At 38.1% G+C, this 27,614-nt stretch overlaps 1 protein-coding gene across 1 annotated transcript in view; it reads left to right on the top strand.

Annotated features, from left to right (window-relative positions):
* The first annotated feature begins 3,554 nt into the window (after positions 1-3,554).
* The window catches only part of NCOA3 (nuclear receptor coactivator 3), an 81,899-nt gene continuing 57,839 nt past the window's right edge, over positions 3,555-27,614 (top strand). The window contains exons 1-2 of the mRNA XM_013298026.3: positions 3,555-3,707; positions 22,696-22,737. The gene's annotated coding sequence lies outside the window, so the exon portion shown is untranslated. The remainder of the gene's footprint in view (positions 3,708-22,695; positions 22,738-27,614) is intronic.

Raw genomic sequence — 27,614 nt, 5'->3', positions numbered from 1 at the left:
ACTATCTGAATCTTGACTTTACCACAAAAAAATTCTAGTAGTTAAATGGTAAAACAACACCGACACTAAACTATGAAACTTAAATGCTTAACTTTAAGCTTTAGTAGCTGGAACTGAGCTTAAGAGTTTACTGGCCATGACCAAGAGAGAAATGTTTACAAACTAATATTGTTGTAGCATTTATTTGTTACAATTATCCTTAAAAGTCTTATATAAGGTTACTCTTTCAGTGAAACCAGCAAAGTACTCCAAATTACAGTGAATAATGTGTGACTGACTGATTGCAACAAATACACTGTTTATAATTCTCCTTAAGATGCATTTTCTTTTCAGTTAATCGACTTGCCTGTCCTTTTTCTGGTTAAACAATTAGTGTTTAAATGCGTTGTTTTTTAAAAATGCATTATGAATATAATTTAATGGTTGTGTAAGCTAAAATTATGGTTTAGTGAAAGGTTGCTGAAAATATACATTTTGCTGAAACACTAGTTCATTTCACATGTTCTGTTTTATATGAGGATTTGTTGATTTGTTAAATCAATAATCCATAGCACAAGAGCCATATTTTTGGTGTATGTAAGGTTCTGCTCATTCATTTGATAAGATATTGATGTAGAAAACCTTTTCCATTTTAAAAAAATAATTGTTCTGTCATTATATGTTTCTGATGCATCTGATTTTACTCCAGAATTTTGTTTAATTTCCTTTGTTACCATTAAAGAATCAGTTTTATTATTATGCTAAACCAGTTACTCTATAGTTTGGTCAATTAAGCAGATTAGCCAGACAAACTGGATTGCTAGTCTGGGAAGAAGTTATGTATGTACTTTGGATTTACTTAAAAAAACCCAACCACAAATCAAAATATACTCAAGTTCTTCAACAGCGTTGGTTTTCCTTGCTGCTTATTCAATGTCAGAATAACTTTTCTCTTTAGTCCCTGTGATGTCTAGATGGTATTTTCAGGGTCTTTTGTACACCAGATATTCTCTTCAAGCCCGCTCAAACAGTCTGCAATCAATCTGCTGCAAACTATTAGTTAGTGTACATAAAAAATATCACAATAATAATACAGAAGTTAAAGGAAGTTAAAATTTTGCAGTCATCAAAAAGAGCCAGTTTAGGCCAAGAAAACCTGGTGGTAATGTGACAAACCTTAGTTCTGCTTAACCTAGTTAGATAGGGAACCCAAGAATAAAGTTTCTTTATGAATGTAAAAAAAAATCCAATACCAAAGATTTTTTGCAACAACTTTAGGTTTGGGGGAGCAGAGAGGGTTGTTCTCTCATGTTATTTGTTTCTAATTTGGGAAAGGAAAAAGAGATGGAAAGCTATGTTTGTTCTGGAGTGTTACTGGAAAATGTCATAGCCTGGAAATGTGGTTTGATTTTTTTTTTTTTTTTTTTTTAATGGGGATGTTGTTACTATATCCATGCAAAACATTAAAAAAAAAAAAAAGGAAAAAAAAAGGAAAAAAAATCCTAGCAATAGATGGAATGGGAAGAAATCTAAGCTTATGTCAAACTTCTTGTAAGGAGTGCTTGACAATCATGGTAGGTTTTTTCTGTGTCTGAGCAGATAGCAATTAAATAGGCTGAAGAAAGAGGATGCTTCTCTTGCATTAATTGTCCAAACAGAAATTGATCTCTGAAAATTCAAGAGACAAATCAGTTATGTAGAGAGATGCCCATGTGGAATAGAAAACCTATTTTGGAGAAGACTAATAGGTGATGGAAAATGATTACTGACGGGTTATTGTCACAATAAAAATGAACTGGTAGTGTCCAAAAAGCAAGGTATGGGTCATGTTTCCCTAAGCCTGTGTTTCTATTGGCCTTTTTTGACTGAGAAAATGTTGGCATGAGATTGGATTTAATTGGTATATTACACAAATTGAGCTTAAAGGCAAATATGTCTCTTGTGTATATCTCTGGCCAAATTTATAATACATTTAGGTTTCTAAAGACCGCTTTAAAAAGAATATGCACCAGCAGGTGGAGCAAATAGATAAAAAAGTTAAATGTTAGAGTTCTACAGCTATATTTATGATCAGCTTTTAAGAAAAGTATAAAAAAATTAGGGAGGTCTTACGCATTTTTGTAGAGTGTCACATCTCAATGAAAAATGAAAGCACTTTTTATCACTGTATTCTTCATTATATAGAGTCAGACCTACCTCATCCACTCATAGTGGAAGAAGAGAACAACCTGCAGAAGCAGATAACCTGGAATGGGGGAAGTGGAATCATGGAAGAGCAGATCTCACATTTTCAGGAAATCCAACAGGACATCATCCCTTTTAAGGTACTCCAACAACACAAACTTTTTTCTGTTATGATAACATGATAGGGGATCTGTCCTTACCAGTTGGTTAAATTTGAGTTCTAAGTACAGACATTTATAATTGGTAGGTTCTCGTGTAGTATGCCTGCAAGGTAAGATCTAAGGTGGAGCTTGTTTTTCCAGAAATTGACATATTTGCATTTCTTTTATCTCGGGATTTTTTTTGTTTGTAATGCTTATTTCAGAGGTAGCTGGAGGCTCATGTTTTACCAGTAACTTGCTCATGGGCGCCTAACATAAGTTTAATAGATTTTTTTAATTTTATTTGGAATTTACTGGAAGGTGTACTTAATGGCTTTACTTGTCTGTCCATCTTGAATATTAATTGTGGCTATGGTCTTTAATGAGCTCCATATGAATAGCTTGGCAGGACTTAAGTCTGTGCTTTTTCATTATTTCACACTTTATAAGCTTTCAAAATAAAAAGAGCATTTTTGTATGGCTGCTTTATGAGTACCTAAACTGAGGTATACTGTTCTCCACAAACCCTATTTTAGTCTGCAAAGTTTTAAATACTCGTTTAAAAAAGTTTATGAAGATAATATTTACGCAAGTGAACCGTGGCGTAGGAAGGCTGTGTAAGTTCCCAGCCCTTCGTATCCTTGCCTTGCTTTTTTCCAACAGCAAGTGACCTGCTGAGTTAGTTTGAAAACCATCTTTGACACATACCCGAAGTAGGGAGTAACTGAAGCTGTTTGCACGTCATTAAACGTTCACTTCAACAGACTGCGTTTTCCTTTATGGATACGGGGGAAAAACGGTAGTTGGTGTAGCAACGCTCCGCAGGCGTTCCTGAGCTGCGCCTTTCCCCGCGGCGCTGTGTGCAGGACAGGCACCCCGGCGTCCTTCAACCCGCCGTGCACACAACCCGCTCCGTTACAAGCGCCGTACTGCTGCGACCCCGTGGCCCCCGCCCGGCGGCAGCGCTGATACCGGGCACGGCCATTGCCCACCTCGCGTTTCACCGGCGGGGCTGTATGGCAGGCGGGGGGCACGCATGCCTGCGGTGCCTGGCGCTGGAGCTTCCCCCGGGACCTGCGGGGGACCGGCGGGACCGGGCCGCGGCGCGGGAAGCGGACGGGGCCCCGCCCCGCAGGGGCCGCTGGGAGCGGTGGCGGAGCAAGCGGCCGCGGCCGGGCGGGAACTGCAAGTGCCGTGATGCCCCGCGCGGGGCGGGAGCGGGTCCCGTGAGCGCCCGCGCGGGGCCGTACTACAGGTCCCACCGTGCCTCGCGCCGCCCGGTGGCTCCTCTCGGGGAGGCTGGTTCCTATTTAAATCTAGGCAGCGAGGAAAATGGCGGCGAGAGGTTGAGTGTGGGGGAGACAGGGAGAAGGAGACGTAGCCGAGCCTTGGCTCCTTTCCCAGGTGAGTGGGGTTTGGAGGGAGGGAGCAGCGAGTGGAGGGAGGAGAGTTCGCGCTCGTGTTCCCCAGCTTCTGGCGCTGGGGTGGGACTGGGATGGGTGAGGGAGGGCTGCCCCTCGCCGGGGACGGGAGCAGCCTGGGGCTGGCCCTGAGGGGCGGCTCTCTCCTCTCCCGCTCGCCCCCCTCCCCAATATGGATGTGCCTCCCTGAGGGGAGGCGGGCGGGTTGTGTGTGAGGAGCAATCCCAGGGCTGGGGATGAGGGGATTCCCGGGGCAGCGCGTAAACGCCGTTACCTCTTTCTAACCATTGTAACTTTAGCGCTGAGTGTAGTTAGACGGGGGAGTGTAGTTATTCCTGAGCGGGCGGTGGGCGCCTGGCGTGGAGCTAAGGCTGCCCGTACGCGGGGCGGCGCGGATCTGAGCGGGGCGAGTTCGGGTGGAGGTTCCTCATGGAGCGGCGGGACCGGGGGTCGCTGTGGATTTGCCTTTAGAACCGCCTGAGCCTCAGGCTCCTCAGCCGCGCCGAGGCTGCGCGGGGTGAAATACCTGGGCTGGAATGGCCCCATCTGCCGTTCGGCCGGGTTTATCTGATACTGAGGCGGTTCCAGAGACCTTCATATCTGCATTCTCCTGCTGATCATCCTGTAGCCTCGGTAAGTTTCAGAGGTGACTTCTCTTGTCTCCGGTAACAAGCGATGAGAAATACTGCAAATAAAAGCTTAATTTCCATGCCTTTTACCCATTTTTGCCTCACAGCTGCAATGAAACTGTGCCGTTTGGGGATGGAGATGAGAAATAATTATTTTCTCCTGAGGTCACTAGGAGAGTACCATTGTAGGTGTTACTGGTTCTGGGGTATAAATGGGGTGAATATGGGTGGGGATTTTGTCTGAGGTTGACATAATTCCCAGAGTCCTCTTTGTTTGGTGCTAAAGTTGGTTGGTTGTGGTTTCTGCTCCTACTCTTAAGCACAGTCAGGTTTCCTTTCAAAAAAGGAGCTTCCCACTTTGTCAGCTCATCCAGTGAGCACAGTTTTAAATCAGTCTCTTCTAATCAGGTAGTACCTCCTTGCTCTTTAACCTATTAAGAAAAAAAATATCTGATTCTGCCTTTAATTCGTTTATCTGAAAGTTGACAGAAAATATTATGTTGGATTCTATCTGGACTAACAAGAAAAAACTGAAGCAGGTCTGGAAGTGTGAGAGACAGTATTGTCTAGCTACGTGGTGTCTATAATACAGTTAAAATGGACACAAAATAAGCTTAAAATTCTGTCATCGCTATTTAAAAAAATAAATATTTTCTCATGTAATATTTTGGACTTATAATGAGCTGCTACACATGAGACAAAGATGTGTATGTGCTAAATATATATACGAGATAGCTTCATAATTACAAATAGTGTCGGAGTGAAAGCCCCAGCACAAGAGCTTGGGTTTAGAGGAAACAGACAAAATTGCGGGTTGTGGTTTTGGGCTTTTTTGGTGTTTTTTGTGTGTGTGTGGTGTTTGTTTGTTTGAACTAGACCGCATGATAACATACAGTAATTGTATATACTCTTAGCAGTTGTTGTAATGGGCTGTTTAACTGACTGTTGTTCAGAATTTCACTCAACTCTGTTAGTACTACTATTTTTTAATTTTTTTATTTTTTAATTAGTACCAGTGGATTTGCTGCTGTGATATGAAGATAGAGGTTGGGAAATAGAGGAAGTGATAGCAGACAGAATAAACCCAGTGTTCAGGCTTGCTTTAAGTACCGTTCCTGATGACAGTGTGCTGTTTCCAGTCAGCTTTTATTTAGCATATGAGTTGTGTGGGGTTTGGGTTTGGTGTTTTGTGTGTTGTTTTTTTGTTTTTTTTTTTTTAATTCTTCATTTGAAACCCCTATTCACCTGGGCTTTGAATTTATTAACTTGGAAGTTTGCATTGTCTGCTTATCAGTTCTTTGCATAGTATCACTGAGACTAATGTATAGTTGAGACAAAATTCAGAATAGGAAGGAGAAGGAAATCTATTTTACAATAGAACATTATCTTTTGATCATGGGCTTTTTTTCATTAATAATAGAGAAGAAATCACAGTCAAAACCTTCAAGATTAATTTCTATGTTACAATTGCCTAGAAAAGGGTGTCTTCTTTTTTTTTTCTTTTTTAAAGAACCCTGAGAATGAAGTGGTGTCTAGGTTATGTTTGTCTGCAAAATCAAGCCATTGGTAGCATGTAAAATGATATTGGACACTACAGTCTGACACTGGAGGTTGCTTCAACTGCATTTAAATGAGCCTCCCTCGAAGAGGTGATCTTGAATGACTGTAGGATACAGGAGATTCTGCATTATATTCATGGAAGGTTTTTGATTTTGAGTGTTCAGAAATATCTTAAATATTCTTCTGACTTGTTTTTATACTAAAAAATGGAGGGGAGGGGAGGAGTAGTGTTCTCTATGCCAAGGACATGAGAGGGTGGTGAAAAATATCTAAACCTGACTGCTGGGGCAGCATGCTTGTGTGCTTTTTTCTCTGACAAGATCTATTGATGTTTCTAAATGTAGTGTATTAGGAAAGAGGCAATTGTGATTGAATTTTACTGATACTGATTTAAATCTGCTATGGATTCTACTTCCACTTGGATTTTTATATGCTGCATTTAAGGGAAGATACATGAAAATTTTTTTACCCCATGTAATGGTAGGTATACTTCAGATGGACCCTATTACTTCAATAATGCTTTTAATTTAATTGATGACTTAGAGTTGACAGTTATCAATAAGCTTATTTTCTTTGCAGTGGAAGAGAATTACCTTGCCTCCAAACACAATTGCATGAGGGATTTTTAGTATTTTGTGTGCAGTGTGTGGAATTATTGTTGGTGAGGTTTTATGCTTTTAGATGTAGATGCACATTTTTCTTTTATGTTGTCTAGAGCTGGCTGCATTTCTGACACTGTACAGAGGTAAGAAAAAGGCACTTGCTTAAGACAGCATGCTATTTAAATGACAGGGAGAAGAGGGCAAGGGGGCCTCCATTGGTTTTACTGCTCATTTTCCTTAGGCTCTAGAAAGTCAGGCTTGTTACTGCTGCTGCTGAGCTTAGGATATGGTGTAAGTCTCATACTGCTAAGGTTGTGACTGCTTTTGCAATATACTTGAAGAGTCAGCTCTACAGGTATCTAACTACTGTTAAGTGTTCCCTGACATTGTGTGGTTTGTGTGTGGGAGTTGTTGGTGTTTTTTGCTTTGATTTCATTTTGGTCACGTTCCCACCTCCACAGCCCCACCCCTGACTTTGTCACCTTTACTGTTAAATGTGAGTATGTTAGGTCAGGTGTAGTCAAACTGTTTGTCTAACTTTCTTTGTTAGGTTATGCATCATTGCCCTATTGGAAATTTTAAAGGCTTTCTTACTATTGTTGAGTTCTTTTTTGAAGATTACTAACATAACTTGAAGTCTAAAACCATAACAACTGCATTTCATGGATGAGATTGTTCTAGAAATCTTAAAACACTGTAAAAATTACGCAGAACATGTTGAAATTGTTAGGTCAGGGCAAGCAATCATCGAAGTTGTTACACATATGGCTGAACTGCATAGCAGTTTTGCCCTGATTTATCAGGTGCACCTGAAAATGGGAGAGGAGGGAGAAGAGGAAGGCTGCAGAACAATAAAACTGTTATACTGCTAGCCATAATAACTAGCACCTGAATTAGCCTTGGTTGAGTATGACGCTTTGTCACAAAGCCCGAACCCTTCGCTGTTTCCACATTTCTGTGCATGTCAAAATGTGTCAGAGCCATGGAATGAGATAATCTAATATCACAGGCATACCCAGAAGGCCTTTTAGAGGCACGTTTTCAAGGTGGGTTTATCTATGTAGTTGCATGGAATATTCTGTATGTGACTTCTGAAAAAAAAAAATGTTTTCCCCCTTCTTCTGTTCTCTGCTGTATGTGAGAAAATCAGTTGTCTGTTTTTTCAAAGGCAACAGCAAAACAGGTTGCGTGGCTGAAAGTATTATCAATATGTTTCTTTTGGGTAGTTGAGTTGTAGCCTAACACATATCTTTCCCCACCCCCCCCCCTCCCTTGGCAGGTAGGAGGGGGACTGAGTAGGATAGGGCAGAAAGAAAAAGCAGAAGTACCTTTTATCTCCCTAGTCTCAGAGACTGTGAGGCTATTTAATGTATCGATGAAACTTGCTCTTTGGGATTTGCTTTGTTTGCCTAACACCTTCACAGGGCTACACGCGTGCTTTTTCTTGTGAACTTTTAGGTGAGGTGAAATAGAACGAGATACCTTGTCTTCTGTGATTCCAGTAGATTTCTCTCAGCAAACACAAATGGTAAAAATTAAATTTTCCAGAGTATTTATGATTAGGCCATACAAACATGGTTTTGAATGACACTACAAGTATCAAAGATTGTGTGGACTGTTACCTTCAACAAATACAATTCTTAAATTGTTTCTAATGGAAATTCTAATATCTTCGTTAACCTGGGTTTTACCCTAGTTAGAAATACATGCAGAAGAGCAGTTAGTGAATGTGGGAAAGGGAAGAAAAAATTATTCTTAGGAAAACTACCCAGACTAGGGAAAAACAAGCCAAAATCTGTTGTCTAAAGAGTATTTGCCAGTTGTCTTTGCTGAAGAAAACAACTTCCAGATTAGGTATTTCTGCCTGCCACTTTCCCAGCATAGAATAAAGCAGATCAGCATGTGTGTTCAAAACAATTGTCAAAGGCTTGCTTGAAAGCTTACCCAGTTCACTTAAGCATTCCTTTACAATGCCAGTGTTTGTCTGGGTCATGAGTGCAACAGAACTGATGCAGTACCTTTTTTTTTTCCCCCTAAGGCAACTGTAGCAAAACTGTTAATTCATATGTTGCACTCCTTCCAAGTGTCCTAGATCACCCATTTATCTTTGTAGTTGATCACAAGCTAGACAAGACTTCAGTGTCACCATGCTGTGTCTAGGGAAGCATCTCTCTTCCTGTTACTGAACCAAGTCAGGTATAGTTGTGATGATATCATGTGATGCTGTATTAAATAAATCTTTTCTTGGAGGTAAGAGGAGATCATGTATATGACTGTCGATGTGCTAAATGTATTTCCTTCTTTACCCTCATTAACAGGTGATTTTGAACTTTAAAGGAAAAATAACTCTTTATTCCAGATCATATAGTATGCTTTTATAAACAATTTTAGTAGTGTCTAATGGTTGTTATCTTTACCTAATGAAGAGGGAGGATAAGAGCTTTAAGACAAAGGATCTGTCATAATGCTTAATGGGAAACTTCTTAGCAGCTTTTTTTCACAATGAAACCATTATGTTAAATATACTGACTGTATCATAACTTTAACTCAGTGGTTTCAGGTAATGCATTAAAATACAAGCTGTGCTGTCCCTTCTAGGCTTTCACAATATTAAGTCATGAGATATCAAGCCCCTGAGGGAGGAGTTGGTGGAGATATAAAATACAACTCCCACCCCCCAATTCTTGCGGGTTAATCCCCCACCCCCCAGTTCTCAATTCTTTTAAAACCAAAATGGAGGTTTCAAACTCTTTGTTTTTCTAGAAGCCTGAACTTTCATAACTGTTGTGACAAACTTGAGAATTTGTGTTTGTGTTGTGGTTTTTTTTTTTTTTTTTTTTTAAAAAAAAAGCTATAACTCGTTGATAATGTTCCCAGTCTACCAGATGGTGTAATATTGAAATCTGTTAGTAATGGGTTGCATGGTAAAATCAAGCACGCTGCTGATTATCCCATGTTTTTCTGAACTGCAAAAAGTGAATAGGTAAATATACTTGTTCTGCAAGGACAATGCAAATCTGGCTTACAGGCATCAGCCACTGCAAAACTACTGTTGTAGTTTTTATGCACTGTTTTGGACTCATCTTTTCATTAAAGACATAACAAGAACATAAACTTAGGAAGAAATTTGAAAAATAGTTGAAGTATTTCTGATGTTTCACTGTGCCAAAGAATGACGAAGGAATGGAAGCTTACACTAGTGATGTATGGGGTTTGGTTTTTTTTTTTCTGGAAAGCCTCTGAATTTTTGTTTTTCTAAGACTTAGGCAGGTCTGTTACTGCTCTTAGGTCTAGCTAGAGCACAAGGTATGAAGTGGTGTAGCATAAGACTAAGCAGCTATTTCTATCTTATATAAGCAAATGAGTAGTAAGCTCTAAGGGTGCTATTTTACTATTTACTTTCTGTGTAAATGAGTGAAATGTAACTTTAAAAATCTTGTGAGGAAAATATCTCTGGTATATAGATGAGCTCCTTTCTTGAGTTGCATAAGCAGTAGTTCACTTTTTTCTTTTAGACTGCTTATTGTTCTTCTTAAAAGATTTTTATCGCTGTAGGTCTAGAAAGGAACCTTTCTAGACTGCATGGGTTTAATGTTTTTTTGTTAGTTCCCATTGCCAAATATTGATCAGCTGAGTCATTTACGTATAGATAATGGTGTGAAGTCAAATCCAGCTTCCAGTGTTGATTCAACGTGAAAAGTTTGGTTATAAAATTACTTATGAACAGATTTGCTTGAAGTATATCAATCAGCTCCTGGTTAACTCTTATATGAATGATCCTGGAAATCATAAATGTCTTTCAGATGCTTTCTTAGTTAGCATGAATGTGAGGAAATTATTCTTCTGGGAAGTCTCTAATAAAATGCAGTTAGAACTTCTTATCCATGCACACTTACGAAAATATAACAATTTGGTGGTGTTGCTGTATGTACTGTATTTTCTTTATGGTTACCTTACATCTAATAACAGAATGCCCTGCCTCACTGAAACATCCTGAAGTGATAGAACAGGTAATGGAGCAGGGAGTTTGTTGCTCTATCTGTTAATGTAAGGGTTAAGCAGAAGGCAGAAGTAAGCAATTTACTTAAAAATAACAATAATAAAAAAGTGAGATGCACCTTCTTTACTCCAGTACTGTGAAGTAACTTTTTATTGTTCAGAAGTCAATTAAAGGGCAGTTTTGAGTCCTTCAGACTGGTGCAGAACAAAAACCTATAGCAAAGATAGCATTCCCCTGTTTCTACCTTGTGCACTCAAATAGACATTCTGACACCTTGCTGATTGCCCTATGGAGTGTATTAATGTCTTAATGTTGTTGATTTTTATTAAACGCCTCAGCTGTGTTTTCATCCCGTTCTCTGGAGGCTAGTGAGTCCCAGGAAAAGGGAAACATCTGTGCTCAGTGCTGTTTGCTACTATGTGTGTGAGTGGGTAGCAGTTAACGTAGTCTACTTGGATAAACTTTTTCTAAAACTTCTTAGGCAACTGTTGAGAGTGTACACATACAGGTGCATGTGCACACACACAGAGTCAGTATGTAAAAGTGCTGTATTGTTTCTTGGAAGTTTATGGAAGTAGTAGTAAAAGTTCAAAAAGTAATTTGTTCCTCTTAGTCACAACTATGACTTCAAAATGGTTATTCATTCTTAGCAGCTTACATGTTAAGGAGATGATTTAAAACAGAAATTTGCAATTACTTGTTTGCCAGTGACTTGGAATAGACTTTTCAGACCTCTTCCCCTACATTAACGGTATTTTTTCCCTCCTTAAAGGCTGGGTTAAAGAGTTAGGTGGAAGTAGGGAATTACAGCTTATGTTGCATAGCATTGTCTTTTGTTCGTCTCTGCGCAGCTGCCTGCCAGCAGGTCAGCCCCTAGGCTGTACCTGTGTGTGGGGTTATTCCTCCCTAGGTGCAGGACCCTACGCTTGCCTTTGTTGAACTTCATTAGGTTCCTCTCCCTCCCAAACTTTCTGGCCTGTCCAGGTCTCACTGAATGGCAGTGCAGCCATCTGGTGTATCAGCCACTCCTCCCAGTTCTGCACCATCAGCAAACTTGCTGAGGGTATGCTTTGTCCCTTCATTCAGGTCATTGATGAATAAGTCTTAGTCTGCTGTACTTCTCATTTAAGCATAATTTTGTGGTAGCCTTTTAAACAAGAAAATGTAAAAGAACACATGGATTCAAGACACTTTAAAAGTATGTTTCTTGGTTGCGTACCACTTTGATGTCATGTGCTGGCAAGTGCATTGGTTTTGCTTGGTAAGTAACTTACGTTTCCTTATTTGAAAGTTTCATTTTCCCATTAAAATCTCTGAATGGGAAATAACATTTTTAGGCAGTAATTGATAGAATCCCTTCTTAGTCAGTAAAGTATTTATCTAGTCATACATAGCTCTCAAGGCAACCAAAGCAAGAGTACTTAATCTGCAGATTGTTCTCTTGATTAAAATGGAACAAAACCAGCACCTCTGTTAACCTAGAATGTCCATTTGATCCCCCCTTAAAAGGAAAGCAGTTATTTTGATCAGTGCACAGAAAACTGAGGAAAGAAAGTGTCTGTGCTGTCTGGAGTAGCTTTTGAAGACTCCTGTATTACACCTGTGGGTCTTCTGTTGAACCCCCTAATATTTTGGTGATGCATGTTCATAGCTCATAAACAAGACATGTAGAGGTGAGGTGCAGAACTGGTGCTAGCAAACTTGCCAGACTTCTATTTGCTGTGCTAGAGATCATAAGAAGGTAGCAGGGATGATAAGTGGGATCCAGTGAGAGGTAAAATGAGCGGAGATTTGAGGAAATTCAAGGAGAGCCATCTCTTGATAGGGACAGAATAGCTTGCATTGTCATCCAGTTTATTTTTTTGTTCAAATGTACAGCTACACGGTTGCTTCATCTTCTCTTACCCATCTGTTTGTGGCTGGACCTCAGATGACCTCTGTCAAGAGATGAATATGTAGTATGATAATATTTCAGATGGGCCAAGCAATGTTTTTGGTATATGAGCAATGTTTTTTTTTCCTTCCACATCCTAGTAGTGCTTTATAGTGATGGAATTTTGCTTAAACTAAAGATTCTGTCTGGGCAGAACTGTAAGGTAGTTTGAGCTGTACATTTGAGTAAGCTTTTTAAAAATCTTTTCAACCAGTGGAAATTTCCAAGCTTCACAAAAACAAAACAAAAAAAACAACCCCCCCAAAAAAAAGATTTTAAGTTCTGGTCTAGTAACAGCTTTGCAAGAAGAGAAAAATATGAAAAGGAACCGCAGACATTCTGGATGTCAGCCTGCGAAATTTTCCACTATTTCCTTTAATAACATGCAGGCATGCTTATATTGCTGGAGTTTCAGTTAGAAGTCTCATTCTGACAGAAACTTCAAGCTACTTGATGAGCAAATGCTCCCTGAAAATGAATTGTCAAGAAAAAAAGTTCTTACTTGCAAGAACGGCCATAAACCACTCCCATGCTGGTTACCAACTACCGATCATATTAATCTTGCCTTCACTTTCTTGGTTTACAGTTTAACTGTTACTATTACTAGATGATTACTGCCAGGTGATGGTCTGTCTCTTTTTGCTTCAGATATTAATTCTAGACTAACATTTCCAATAAGGACTGTATGTTGCTAGAAGTCTTAATTGTCATATCTTTGATATACTAAAGGAAGAAAGACATTAGGAAACATATCCTGTTCTAATCATATTCATTTTTAAAGTAGTTAACTTTAAAACCTATTTAATGGTTATTTATAAAATTATTGTAGCTTCAGCTACATTGGTGAAAATCAAACTGAAGTGATCTGCAGGTTCAGCCTCATTTGTCTACCTGGAAGCTCTTTTCTGTTTAAGAAGTTCTTGTTTACCAAATGGCTCCCTGACCTTTCTCCAAGATCTAGAGGACTCTACTTTGAATGTGCCTTGTCTTTCTGTCACTACAGATATTCATTGTTGACTTATGCTCTTTTGGATGAGGGCCTAAAGAATCCTTTATATAATGGGTTGAGGTTTGGTTTTTTTTTTTACTTAAATGCTGGGGTGGGAGCTAAGGTGGTATATTGTGCAAAAAGCAAGCAACATCTCAACAGACTGATTTCTTTCCAGTACTAATTGAAAATATAAATCCAGAGCACTTTAAATGCATTTCTGTGGAATACTCTTTCCAAGGCAGCGTGGTACACATTTGCATGTCTCAGGCCAAGTCAGGGCTATTGTGCATCCTTCCTGTTACCTCTCCTCCCCTCGCTCTGGGACTGAGCCCCTTGCAGTCAGCAAACAGTTTTAACTCAAAATTGTCCATTCCCTCCTTCCTGCCAACAAAAAATCCTGAACCCCAAAACCAAACAAAACCACCCAGGCAATGTCTGGCTGTCAGTTCACTCCTAGTTGCACAAACACCAGTACTAGTGCAAGGGAATGGGTTGGGTGGGACTAGAGCAGCTCTATCAAAACATAAACTGGATGGAGTTGCTGTAAAACATTGTTTTCAGAAACAAATGTATTATAGTAGAGAGATTCAGGTACTACCTGGGTGTTGGAGAAATTCAGCACCCTTTGTCTACCCTGGGGTTGTAACTAGAAAGAGCTGGTGGAGTTAGTAATTATGTATTATTACTGGTAGTTCCTTACCTATTGTATCTGCACTGGAAAACTAATTTCACTTAAGTCAATAGGGATTAAGTAGGTATATTGAGTGCTGTTCTGAAAACTGATGTTGAGAAACCTGCAAATATTTAATGTGTATTTGTTACTACTGTAGTGCATGTACATATTGCTAAGCAAAATAACTTGCTGAAAGGGGTAACTACTGCAATAATTCTATTTTGGGGTAGAATTAATCTATCAAATGGATAACATCTGTAGAGACTCAGAAGATCAGTACCCCCAAGCTGTTGGGTCAAGGGTTGAAAGATTTTTAACAGGACTGTAGGATTAGACTTAACCTCTTAACATAACCTGCACAGCTAGGACAAAATAAACAATTACATGCAAAGCTGAAGACAAATTATTGTACTCTGATGAAAGTATGTTTACTATAGGAATCTATTGCTAAATAGAAACATACTCAATGTTTATATGAACACTTGTTCAAAAGGAATCTGTCAATGCCTTTATACAGATTGATAGGACATAGGTCAATTTAGAATATAGCCATCTTACCTGCAACTTCACAGAAGTGATGGAAGTGGGAAGGGTGGCACATAGCAGTAATCGACAGGATCATCAGTCTCAATACTTTTTTGAGCCAAGGTGGCAGTCTTTCCAGACCTCCAGAAGCAACACAGCTGAACCCTTTTGGTTGGTAATTGTACTATGACACATGATTGCCAAAATACTTTTATTGTTTTTTGGATTTAGGGCCCTGTTGAATGTCTGCTTAGTATTATCTGGGAACTTTTTTTTCTGTTTTCTATCTTTAGGTTGCAGTTATGGATGCAGGGGCTCCTCAGCCAGGTTTCAGGACAGGTACTTGACTGACTGAATTAACTTGGACCAGATTCTTTACATTGGAGTATCCAAAAGCCTTTTTTAAAGTATATGACTGTACTTGTAACTGGAATTAACTCTTAGCTGACACACAGGTTCCACTGGTATGGAGGTTCAGCAAATATTTTCCCTTAGGATAAGGGCAAACCCATGAAGTGAGCGGACTTGATCAGAGGCAAAGCAATCCTAACTCTTGTTTCAGATTAGAATACAGCAATGTTTTAGCTGTAATACAATCTCTTGAACATCAACAAACTATGAAACTTATATGATGGGCCTTTTCTGATGGTTTAAGAAAAAGATGGGTCATGGAGCTGCAGTTTAATTGTAAAGTAAACTTCCTAATGTCTGACTGTTAGGTTATAATTAACTGTTCATTAGTCCATTGTCTTTAAACAGAAATGGTTCTACTGAGCATTTCTGTTACCTAGAATTGAAGAGGGCTAGTTATTTCATTTTTACTGATATTTCTGTAATGATTCACCTTTTTCTTCCTCTTTCAGAGCTCACAAGAACTAGCAGCATCCTATGTACAGAAAAAAAACCTTAGGTTTTTTTTTTCACTATTCCTTAGGGTCAAGTTGGTTTGAAAGTTTATTCAAGGTGATGAGGTTGCACAGGTGAGACTGAATATCCTGGCATGCAAAAATAATCCATTGTGGTTGCATTTTGCATTGTTTGATGCAGCAGGGCTCCATAAAGTTTATTTGTATTGGAGGATCTGAGAAAAGACAACAAGCTTCCTTAGTTGTGTGCTTTTGCAAGGTTTTCTTCAGTGGACTCATTTCCTGGACCAAAGACTGCTCTCTGGATTAACACACTGAGTAGCTTTAACTTTCAGTAGTGCATTATTTTAGGGTACCTTATTTAACTCTAGCATGATGTGGGCTTGTATAGCCTTAGTTGCTTCTATTCATACAGAGTATTCAATGTCTACCACAGCACAAGGGGTTTTTGAAATAATTCTAAAAAAAAAATAATCTAGTAACTTCCACCTTAAATATTGAGACACTAATACAGGGTAGATGTACTTATTATGGATCTGTTGCACCAGATTGGTGGTGTCAGCTGAGGATGTACCACATTTGTGGTGGTGTTACTATGGCAACTGCTTTCTAAGAGCTGTCTCAAGGTCACTCATCAGTTGTAGCCTGGAGTGCTTGCTGCTTAAGCAAAATACCTACACCAAACAATTCAGGAAATGATCACTCTGCTTTGAGAAAGCAACAATAGGGATGCAAAGCAGTATTTTATTTTTGGGTTGAGGGAAAGGAGATTCTCTTTAATTACTCTGTATGTTCATTGGTTGGATATTTGAAGGCTCTTAGAAACATTGAGGGGCAGATTTTAGTTGAAATGTAAATAGTACATAATCTAATATTAATTATGTGAAGATTGTCTTATTTAAAAAGCAAATCAAAACAACAACAAAAAACATAGAACCTGTAGAAGCTGAAGAACTTGAAATTAGTGACCAAGCCTGAAGTTTACGGGGCAAAAATGACTGCCTATGCCAGTGAAAACTTCAGATGAGATAGTGAAAACTTATGCTGAGTTGAGAATTTAGTTTCTTATACTTATGGGCTTCTTTTATGAAACATCCAGATGCATTCCCACACCTAAATCTTTGTGGATGTAGTTAGAGAATGTCAAATACACCAAGCAGCATTTTCAGTCTAATGCACAGTGATTCAGAGATAAGGCTAGAGAAGGGGTTTGTTCATGAAGTGGATCTTTGTGTTTGAGGTTACAAGAGATTCTTTTATATTACATGCATAAAGTTGAATCCACTAGACTAAAACTTGATTAGAATGACAAAGTGCTATTTCCTTAGTTTGGATAGTTACCTGACTAGTTTTATGTGGCTTTTTGGTTGGTTTTCCTTTTTGGATTTAATGTTGCTTCTCTTCTTTCCTCTTGCCTCATTTCGTGGACTAAAATAGTGGTACAGGAGCAACAGAAGCAGCCATTAGATTCAGCAGTTGATATTATGGCTGACTACATCTCAAACCTCTTTCAAAAAGTGGTAAGCTTTTGTTTTGAAAACATAACTTATTCAGACAGCAATTTAACTCCTCCTTTTGCTTTTTAGGCTGAGCAGACCAAATTCTTCTAGCTTCCTCTCAAAAACATTTATTAGCTGGTCTCCCCCATGCACCTGTTGTTTTTTAACTTCTGGTTAGTTTGTAGGTTTGGGGAATGTTGTTATTTCCCAACTGTACTTTTTTTGTCTCATACTAAGAAATACTTAACGAGTTGTCTTGAGAATAATTTCTGTTAACATCTCTGGAGTTGTGGGCCAGGAATTGCTTCCTGTAGTGTGATGTAGATGTGGTGCCATTCTCTAGAACTGCATTTGGAGATGTCTATTTTTAAATAAACGTAACCAAGACTTAAGTCTTGTCTTCAAGACCTTTGAGAGGTGGGATTGGTTGGAATTTTTATACAAGTGGGTTCCGTGGACAACTACTGTTGAACCTAAGGAGCTCCATCCTTGGAGTACTACTAGTCTAGTACCACACAGAAATGATGGGTGAGCTGGTACTTCTATTTCTAGATGAACAGGATATACATATATTTGAGGGAATGAAAACATGAGAGCTAAGGATATCAGGTTAGTAGTAATCCAGTCTCCTTCTACCGTAAGTAAAACAAGCCTAGACTGTAGCGAGAGGGTAGAAAAAATACATGCATTCAAACTGTGGATAGAAGGGAGTTAAGAAAAACCTCTGCCTTAATTAAGGTTGCTCTTTAAGAGGCATACATGTTAAGTGTCTGTATCTTTTTCACCAAAGTAAGCAGACTGTTCAAATTTTAACACAGGCTAGTATTTTCATGTTGTAATTTATCCATTGCTATAGTGTGAGGCCATAGCAAAAGAACAGTTTCCATCTGTGCCACAGAACAGAGGTTTCGAGGGCATTTCCACAGGATATGAAGTAGTGGCATATACAAGCACTTCCTTGTGTACAAAATGAACAGTCTTACACAGGCAACTAAGAAATTGTACATGGGGAAGCATTTACTAAGAGGTAATTTGAGCCACAGGGCTAGTATCTGCATTGCTAATTAATAGGCACATGCTTGCAGTCTGAGGTACAGCCTTATCACCCCAAAGCTGTCAGTGCAATCCCCTAGCTGTACCATGACGGGATGGCTATCTTGTTGCACTGGTCTGTGAGCCTGTGCTGAGCTCCGGGGTAAATTTATCCAGATTGTAAAATAAATTCTTGCTGAATGCAACACCTTGGCTGCGCTGCTGGTAAAAGGTAGCTTCAAAGCTACCTAAGTCATATTCATGAAAATGACATTAAAAGAAATCATTGTAGAGTGGATATATCATTATTATCCACCTATGAGAGAAATATTTGTATTTGACTTTATGTGCGCTCGAGGATTTTCCAAAAGTAAACAGGCTGGACTTGTGGGTCAGCCTTATACTCTAAAATACCATGAAAAACATGGGTGTATCATTCCTATTTAAGAACTGTCCAAGAGTTCATGAGAGAAACAGTCTGATCTTCCATAGCTGTTACAGATTTCTTGTGGACACAGCTAATTGATACCTTTTAACAAAACCAGGTGAGTTAAGATCCTAGACAGTGGCAATGTTTTATTCCAAATATATGTACTGGTTATAGCCAAAATAGATTAAAGTTTAGCTATGCTAATTGTCTCAGCCACTTCAAAAGTTTTTCTTTGCAGTAACAAGGCTGCTTCAACTTTCTAATGTAATATTTTGAACAAAAGGTTGGATGCTTTCCTATAGTCATACTCACTCTCCTGAAAATTTCTTCTGTTATGGAGCTTTGCTATTTAGTAATTAGTAATTTTAGTCCAATCCAGTCTCAACTTGTTTTTTCTGGAATAATAAAAAACTTGCAAATCTTCCAGGCTTTTCTTTCTCCCCAAATAAAGTTAGCAAGGCACTTCACCACAGATTGATTCATTTAGAAAAGATTTTAATGTACTGTTATTGTTAAAAACAACAAAAAACCCACCCTGCCAACAAAAAAAACTCTGCATGAAATGGAATGTTTCTCTTCTAGAGTTACACTGGCTCCACAGCATCAACAGTGGAAAAAAAAAAAAGTAACTAACAGCCCTGGAGAGACTTTGAGCTATATCAGTTGAAACAAGGACACAGCTAGGGCTATTGGTTAGTCTAAAACAAAAACAAAACCCCACCCACAAAACACCACAAAAGAATACAGCTGAAAAGTGGCTTGTTCTAACTTGCCTAGTATATTAAGGTAGCATTTTTACCACGTTCGTGCTAAATTAAAGGCTTCACTTCTGAACTGTAGATTTCTGAAACTGCTCTGACTTTTTGCTGTGTAGTTGCACAGGATGTCCTCATGTATTTCAGTATTACTTTCAAGAACCATGAGGAGGCATGGAGCACAATGAGTTCTTAACACAAGATTGGCCATCATCAGTTAGTTTATAGCTGGAGGAATTTGCACTGAGATTTGTTACATAAGACAATGTTCTAAGTGTGTTTTGCAGAACAGATGAAGCAGCTTTAATATTAAAACTTTAACTCTTATGACAGGATATACCAAGTAGGCTCAGCCAAAACAGCCTGTTTTCCAGAAAAAATTACCACAGGCACTTTTTTTGAAGCATCTGGAACAAGCCGAAGTTGTAAAGCTCTTTACCCACATTTCTAATCAAATCAAATTTATTTGTTGGCAGCTATCTTAGCAGTTGTTTTCTCATTCTAAGTGCAAGAATTTCTTGAGTGTGACATTATCTGGAATCTGTATCACTCCATGCACTCAGTGCTTGCAGTCCTAGATAGTATCTCTGCTAAAAGGCTAGAGAAACAGAGGGACAAAGCACAGATCAAGAGTGAGATAAAACAAAGAATACTTAAATTTTGTAATAATTTTAGATAAGCAGGAAATACAGCTTCTAGAATTAAGGTTTTTTGGTTGTTTTCTATTTGGGATGATTTGTTTATCTTGATATTGCTGCCATATATCCAGATGTGACTGAACTGTCTCCAGGCAAAGTTTACCACAACACACTTCTATTGCTGTAGCTACAAAGATTACTGTCATCTTGGAAATGTTAAATTCCATATTAGTTACAATTTACCACGACAGAGCAGAAGCTACTGATGTCAGAATTGGCAGAAGTTAGTTTAATGCTCTCAGAGAAAGTTAAGTTCTTGCTTAAGTGCTGTAAAATAACATGGAGATGGCCACTAATTCACTGTTTTGCTAGCAGTCATCTGAAAGATTGCAGTATCTGCCATGTGCATATAAATGTGTCATGGTCTCTGCTAGTGCTAACACTATCTCTAGGAAAAATGGGTTGTTCTTACACCCTAGACTTCTTGAAAGAGTTCTGGCCTCCAAACAAGGCTTATCTATCATGTGATATGGGTGCTTATGCATACAGGAGTGCTCAAAACCCGTTTGTTATTACCTAAAAGACAAGCAGATGCTTATGCCTGTTCCCCGTTTGTTAGCATCCTCCAAATGCAGAAGCACTGGGATTGTTTTCAAAGGCATTATCTTTCTTTCAGTTCACTGTTATGTAAACTCTGCTTTTTCCTAGTAAGTCAATCATGAGCTTGTCGGGGTTGGTTTGATCTTGTGAAATGCTTTAAAAAAAGTGTCTTCAGCAGGTCTTACATCAGTGTCCTAAACTTCACTGTTAAAAAGGTATGGCAACAGAATTGTTCCATCGGTGTCAAACTATATGGATGTGAAAACTATATTACTATTAGCTAGAGCAAAGGGGGTGTCCAGAATTCTATTTTTTTTTCTTTTTGGGGTGTGTGTGTTTACTTTTGAAATGAAACTTGTGCTTATGAAACACACAATGATTATGAAAAAATAATAGCAAACGATTAATTACTAATTTCTAAAGCAATCTGTAAGCCTTTGTTTGGTATGCAGTGACAATGGAAGATTACATTAGCTGGCTAGGTCTAAATAACTTTAACTGAATTATTAGCTAAAATGGGCTAAAAAAATATTTTTTAAAATACATAAATCTCTCTATCAAACTAACTTCCCAGCTGCTCCTAATTCTTTCTTAAATATTAAATTACTGCTAATGAGAAGGGACTTGACTGAGGTTAAAAATAGAGCATGTTGAACTTGAGGCGAACCTTAATAACTTTTCCAGCTTTTATAAGGACTGTATTGTGAATTGTGTACTGTTTAGTTTGTTTCTCACTGATTAAAAGTATTGAAACAAACTGTTTATTGCGAAATAAAGTTGCTGTCATTGCTTTGTTTACATTTTTGATACCTTATCTAAATGTTACTTTACAAATTTGATGCAAAGTTCAAGCTTAGAGCTGGGATTTCTAAGTCTTATTAAGGCTTTTTTTTGTTCCTAAAGGCAAAACGTACTGCTGAAGATGTAGAACTGAAATGTGTTTATTGTCAGAGCCTAAAACAAACTTGTTTACTTGAGCTTTGGATAAAGCCAGTGTGGCAGATTGGATATTTCACTATATGGAGCTTGTTACTACGGTCTTGCAGAAGTTTCCAGTGTTCTTTTGAGCTTGGTTTTACACAGAGATCTTTCTTTATTCTGCTTATTGGAAATTCATGTCTTGACTTAACTGATGTTTGCTAATTACTTTATGGACGTAAGACTGATCTTGACTGAAACAATTCTGCAGAGCTTATTGCATGCATGAAGATTTGGTAAACTCTTAAAGAAAACACCTCTCTAATACTTGTTCTGGGAGTAGGTCCTTACCTCTCAACATTTATTATTGTCCTCTAAGAATGTAGATTTGGTAATTACAGGTAATAATCACAGTCACTGTCAGCATGGTCATTGAATAAGAAATGATGGGATTTAAAGGAACTTTCTCTCTCTTCTGAGTGAGTGGCTGTATATATCCCTAGCACTTGATTTAGGAGACTTGTCCTTATTCTGAGTGATGCTCTTGTAGTTATGCCTAGTGATGTACTTAAGGGAGAAGCAGGCCTACTGTAACCAACAAATTTTTGCCCAATTTTCTTCCACTCAGTAAAAAAAAGAATACATCTGAATTAATTATTCTGTCAAAATGACAGATCAGTGCTAAATAGCGTTCAACAAGTTGAGTGTTGTGAGTTGCCAGTGAAGAAAAAGAACATGAGATTGAACATTACGGCATATTTATACAGTCATGTTATGCCTTCTTCTTGAGTATAAGTAATTCAGGTCTAGGCAGTATTAAAAAGAGGACACTGGACTTTATCTTTCTCTTTTTTGGTGGTTTGGTTTTTTAAGATCTCTAAATTGTTAAAAGTGTCTTTTTTTTTTTCTTGAGAGTGCAAGGCAGATCTATTCAAAATAACCACAAGAAAGTCATAAAAAAATCAACAGGAAGAAAGTGTTTTCCTCTTCAGTCATTTCATTTATTCTTCTCCTCCTCATTATCAGATGGCAGAGTTAAAAATAAAAAACCTGATACTTCCACATAGTTGTAGAGCTTAACTACAGAACTGACTGCCACAGAGTATTTCAGTTGTATTAATTGGTTAAACCCCCCCCCCCCCAAAAAAAAACAAACACAAAAACACCAAAAAAAAAAACCAAACCACCAACTTATATAGAAGAGAAATCCAGCTGCTGGGAAACTCAGTCCTTTTGAACCAGGAAGTTCCTGAGCTGTGTTGATTTTGAAGTTTGAGAGTATGCTGCAACACATTCACATGCTTACCTTTTTCTTTCTAGGCATTCCTACTGACTTCTGTTGGAGAGAGAACACTGTGCTAAGTAAGTCTTCTCTTTTACGTAATTGTCCAGGACTGCTTTAATTTGAGGGTTGATACAGAAAAAACATTGATATTTAGGGGGTTAGGAAAAGGGAGAAAATCATTTCAACTCCCTTAAAAAAAATGAAGGTATTTTCTTATGTTCTGTATTAATATTGTATGTAGTTTGCTCTCCTCCACCTCCCTCAAACTCGGGGAAATGCATGGTATGACCTGGGCTCAGCATGTATGATGGTACCTAATGCTATAGGCTTTTGGGGGAAACATGGGCCCTTAAAGGGCGTTGCTTTTAAAAGTTGTGGGGTGGCGTGGTAGCATCCTTCTGTGTGTATATCTGCCTTTAGTTTTTAATTCTCTTATCACTGATACTAGAGTTTTCTTCTTTCTGAAGTAACCAATGGTGTGAATACTTTCTTCAAACCAGTTCTTTTGAAACAATGGTGATGAAATGGGATTTCTTAGCTAAAGCTGTTTTGGGTCTAGAGTAGGTATGATGCTAATCACTGGTGGGTTTTGGTTTTGTTTGGGGTTTTTTGGTCATAACTTCTGAGGTAGCCAATCTAACTTTCAGTACTTGAATAGAATAATGTGCCAAGCTCCATACCTGTTGCTGGAGAGTAGTGAAACTGGTAACTTGTCTGGACATTCTGTTCAGTGGGATTTTGGTTTGGAGAAAGGAAGCACCTCCTTCAGAACAATCTCTTGTGATAAGATCAACCTCTTGGCTCTGCAGTTTAGTAGGTACCCTGAAATAAAATTCAAGTGAGCTGGCTTGGTTAGAATAAAGTAAGGTTAAAGCAAAATGAAGAAAATTAAAGGAGGCAGTGGAAGAAAAACATTTGGAGAATGATCTCTTCAAAGCACAGAAAAGATTGTGTTTTGATTCAGGTAGCTGTGCTCATTAAAATGTTACAGTTCCTAAGCAGTGATTTGCAGACAGATGACACAGGTTAATAATACATGGTGGAGAGAAGGGATAACTAATTCTTGTTCTTCGACTGGATGGAGACACTTGTCTAAGCATATTGTCTGTCATAAATCTACTTACAGTGAAGAAAAAACCTAAATCACAGCATTTCTGTTCTGTAAGACAGAATTAATGACGTCAGACTTAAATTTTGTATGCTCTTTTCTTGTGTTCCCTCTATGGTCTGCTATGTTTATCGTATTACTGTATGTCCACTATCTGTTTATAGGCTTCATCTATATGAGAATCTAACAAAGTTAGCTTCCTCCTGGTGAAAGCTCAAGTGTAGGTAAGGTTTTGTAGCTTTCTGAGATTTTAATGGACTGTCAGGTACACTGAAAATGCTTAGCAGACTTAGAAAAGAAAACGTGAAAGCAATGCAATGCCTAGATCCAATATTAGAAGCTTTTCTTCTAATAATTTTGACGGGGCCCAAGAACGTAAGATTCTGACTGCAATGTACCTACACATTACTTCCCTTTCTTTTAAGAGTTTTGTGTTAAGTGTGATGTACTGTAGTAGAAAGTCACTTAACTGGACAATGGCAGTGTTTACTGACAAGAAAATGTGTTTACTGACAAGAAAATGCATTGAATCAACTGCTGTATAGCTGATATACTCTAGTTGTATGACGTAAAGGCATAAGTGGGGCAAATCACTTGGTTACCATGCTTGATACGCATACTAGATACTAATATAAAAATCTTCCAAGTGTGGAGGTGTGGCTGAATATTAAATTTAAAGCTTAGCATCAAGTTAAACTTTGAATTAAACACAGAATGACCTGAAAGTCTGGTAAAAGAGAACACGAGTTGTTTAAGTCATGGCGGATGCATCTTGGACGTCTCATTGGCAGACATACTCAAAGAATGGTTCGCCTCCAGCTCAGGGTTTTACTGAATGGAAGATACAGTTCTGTTGGTCTACTTGTATGGAAACTAAAGATGCAGTGCACTTAAGAAATAGTAGTAATAAAATTCAACAGCTCTATCCTGGTATTTCCTCCAGTGCATTATATAAAAATACATAAAATTGCTTCCTAATGTTGTGAAACTACACAACTACTTAGCCATTTACCTACAAACAAGGAAGTGACTGGCTTTAAAACAAAACATTACAAATGTTTTTGGCACTTGAAGAGGGAAGGATGTGATCCCCTCTTCTGTTTTTGGCAGTCACTGACCTCTTGTACTAACTTCCAGAATGGCTGCAAATCTTCCTAAAATTACTTGGAATTTCTGTGCTAATGATGATAGTGTCATTTTGGAGAGTTCTGCAGATAAACATCAGTGTTTGAGAAGTGCCATTTGTATAAGAACTCTCATGAGCAAACCTGATTTTTCTGCCTGCTGCAGGAGTCTTGGGGAGCCTAGTGCAAGATTTGCTGAAAAATGTCTTTTTAATGCAAGTTAAGATGTTGCTTCTTTAATAGAACATTAGACAAACTAGAAGCGTAAGGTTTTTATGCAGGGGAAATTATTTGGAAAGAAAAGTTTGGACAAAAAAAATAAATAGAGGGCATTGAGAACCTTATTCAAAAGAATGCTTTTTCTCATAAATGGGGGTTGAGGGGGGAGTAATCTTTGATGGTAGGAATTAATATTGGAATACATACTCTGTGTCCAGTAAAGATGGGAGTGTTAATGGGTGTATGCAAGATGTAAAAAGTACATGACATTAATAACACATACCTGCTTAAATCAGTACAAAAAAGAATGTGGTAATACATCCTAAAATCAAGACAAAATAGGACCAATTGTGAAGTACTGTCTTGTCTTAGTAGCCCATTGTTGTAATGGTACCAGTTTGTCATTGGGCTGCAGTACCTAATTATCCAATGACAGTTTTACAAATACCATAGCAGAATTAATCTAGCATCAATACAAACACTGCAAAGAAAGTCAGACCCAGTTGGTCAGGGTTTTGTTCAGTCCTTTTGAAGGTCTCTCAAGAGAGAGATTCCATAGGTCGTCTGGAATAGTGGTGTTCAACCATTATTTGAAAACTGAAATTTTAGCTTGTTGCAGGTAGTAAAGCTTGCCTCTTGCCCTTCTGTTGTAGGCCTTAGAGGAGACTGTGACTCTCCAGTCTATAGTATCTCTCTGGGTGCTATGTTTCTGTTTGGTGTCTTTGTTCAATGCTATACAAACCTTTGGGTTCTTCTTTTCCTTCTCCAATTCAGCTTAATTTTTAAATAATTGACTCCTGAAATTGAAGACTTGAGTCTACCAGTGATGTGCAAAATAGTGTTACAGCTTTCAGTTTTGTGCAGGAAGTTTTAGCCGATGCTGTGTGTTACAACAATTGGTATACAGCACATGGGCAACATTTAAAATATAATAAGATAACCTGACAGTACTGTGGAGAGACGAATTAACCTAATCGGGGAGTGATTTTATTCTGCCTTTATTTTGCAGTTTAGCTGAAGGTACTCTGCTAAGCTCTAGTCACTATGAATGTGAAATATAGTAAGATATATGAAAAAAACGGGGGAAGGGGGATTTTTAACTAATGAATTGCTTGGAATTATTGTTATATTACAGACAGCCAACTGTCACATCCAGCTTTGAATGGCAAGCATTTGTCTTGAACTAAATGAACACCTCTTGCAGCCATACTAAGTGTACATGTGTATGCTCAATCAGTTAATTACAGCATTGAGCTAGGAACATTTCCATATTTCAAGGTCGAATTGTGTTTTAGAAATGTCACTTTTGTATTAAGTAGCTGTACTTACTCCTTACAAAGAAGTAAATTACATATAAGCACTGATACTATGCATGGAAGACTTAAACTATTTTGATTTCCTTTCTTCAGTAACTTCCTTTTGGTTTTGGTCTCTGATCTTGTACTCTCAAATTTGAGAGGCTAGTTATGCCAAAACTCAGGAAACTTAATTAACAGGCCTTTGATTATTATTAGATCAGAGGATAACAGATCTAATTCTAAAAGCAAAGGGTATGTGTGTTTTTAATAATTTTTTTTAAATAGCTATTTTAGTAGTCTGATGAAAAGAGATACCAATTAGACTTCTGAAAAACTCTTAACACACCAGGCATTTAATTCCCATTGAAGTCTGTGCGTATGTACCTTCCCTCTTGCCCTCTCCCTGTATCACTCAAACACCTTTTCAGAATATGAATCTATGTTTTTAAAATGGTAATGTATCCAGAGCTTTGATTAACGTTAGTTGTTTTATGGTGCAAAATAGTGTATGTACTGACTTAAATTCTATAGCTTCTTGTGCAAATACCTGAATAAATGTCTGTAAGTACTACATCTGCTGACTGGCAAAATGTGCCCAAGGCAAGTCAGTGTGATTTATGGACTGTATTTCTTTCCTGCTTATGTGCCCCTCCTTACTGATGGGTGTAAATATTTCCAACAATTAAATCACTGTTTTAAATGTCAGTTTAAAATCTGCTGTAAATGAATATTCTTAATCAGAAGTTGCTATCTGTCATAATCAAGAGAGTGTTTTTTACTCTTTATAGGGAAAAAAACCCCGTACGTTTTAATTTGAATGTTGCTGGAACTCCCCATGTACCTGTGTTGGCAAAGACTAAGTAAGGATAAGAGCCTTCCAGACTTCAGCTCTCCATTTACGAGACCATTATCTATCACTGTATAGGAAAGTGAACATCACTGCTGAAACAGTAATGCACTTTGGAGATGATACAACAGACAAATAAGTCTATAGTAGTCTTTTCTCTGACCTGATGGGTGCTGCTTCCACATGAAGTCTAATAAGCAGTTACACAGCAATGTGCTTAACTAAGTATGTGTACCAAGGGTTAAAGGAAGAAGTGTTGAGAGCTGGAGTTGACAATACTATTTTAAGTTTTTTGAATGACCTCACAACCTTAGTATTTTCAGTGTAACTTTTTTGTATGCCTTTAAAAAGCATATGG

Source organism: Falco peregrinus, chromosome 9 (genome assembly GCF_023634155.1).
Source record: "Falco peregrinus isolate bFalPer1 chromosome 9, bFalPer1.pri, whole genome shotgun sequence".
Taxonomy (NCBI): Eukaryota; Metazoa; Chordata; class Aves; order Falconiformes; family Falconidae; genus Falco; species Falco peregrinus.
The sequence above is the reverse complement of the archived record's forward strand: the minus strand, read 5'-3'. Positions and strand labels throughout refer to the sequence as shown.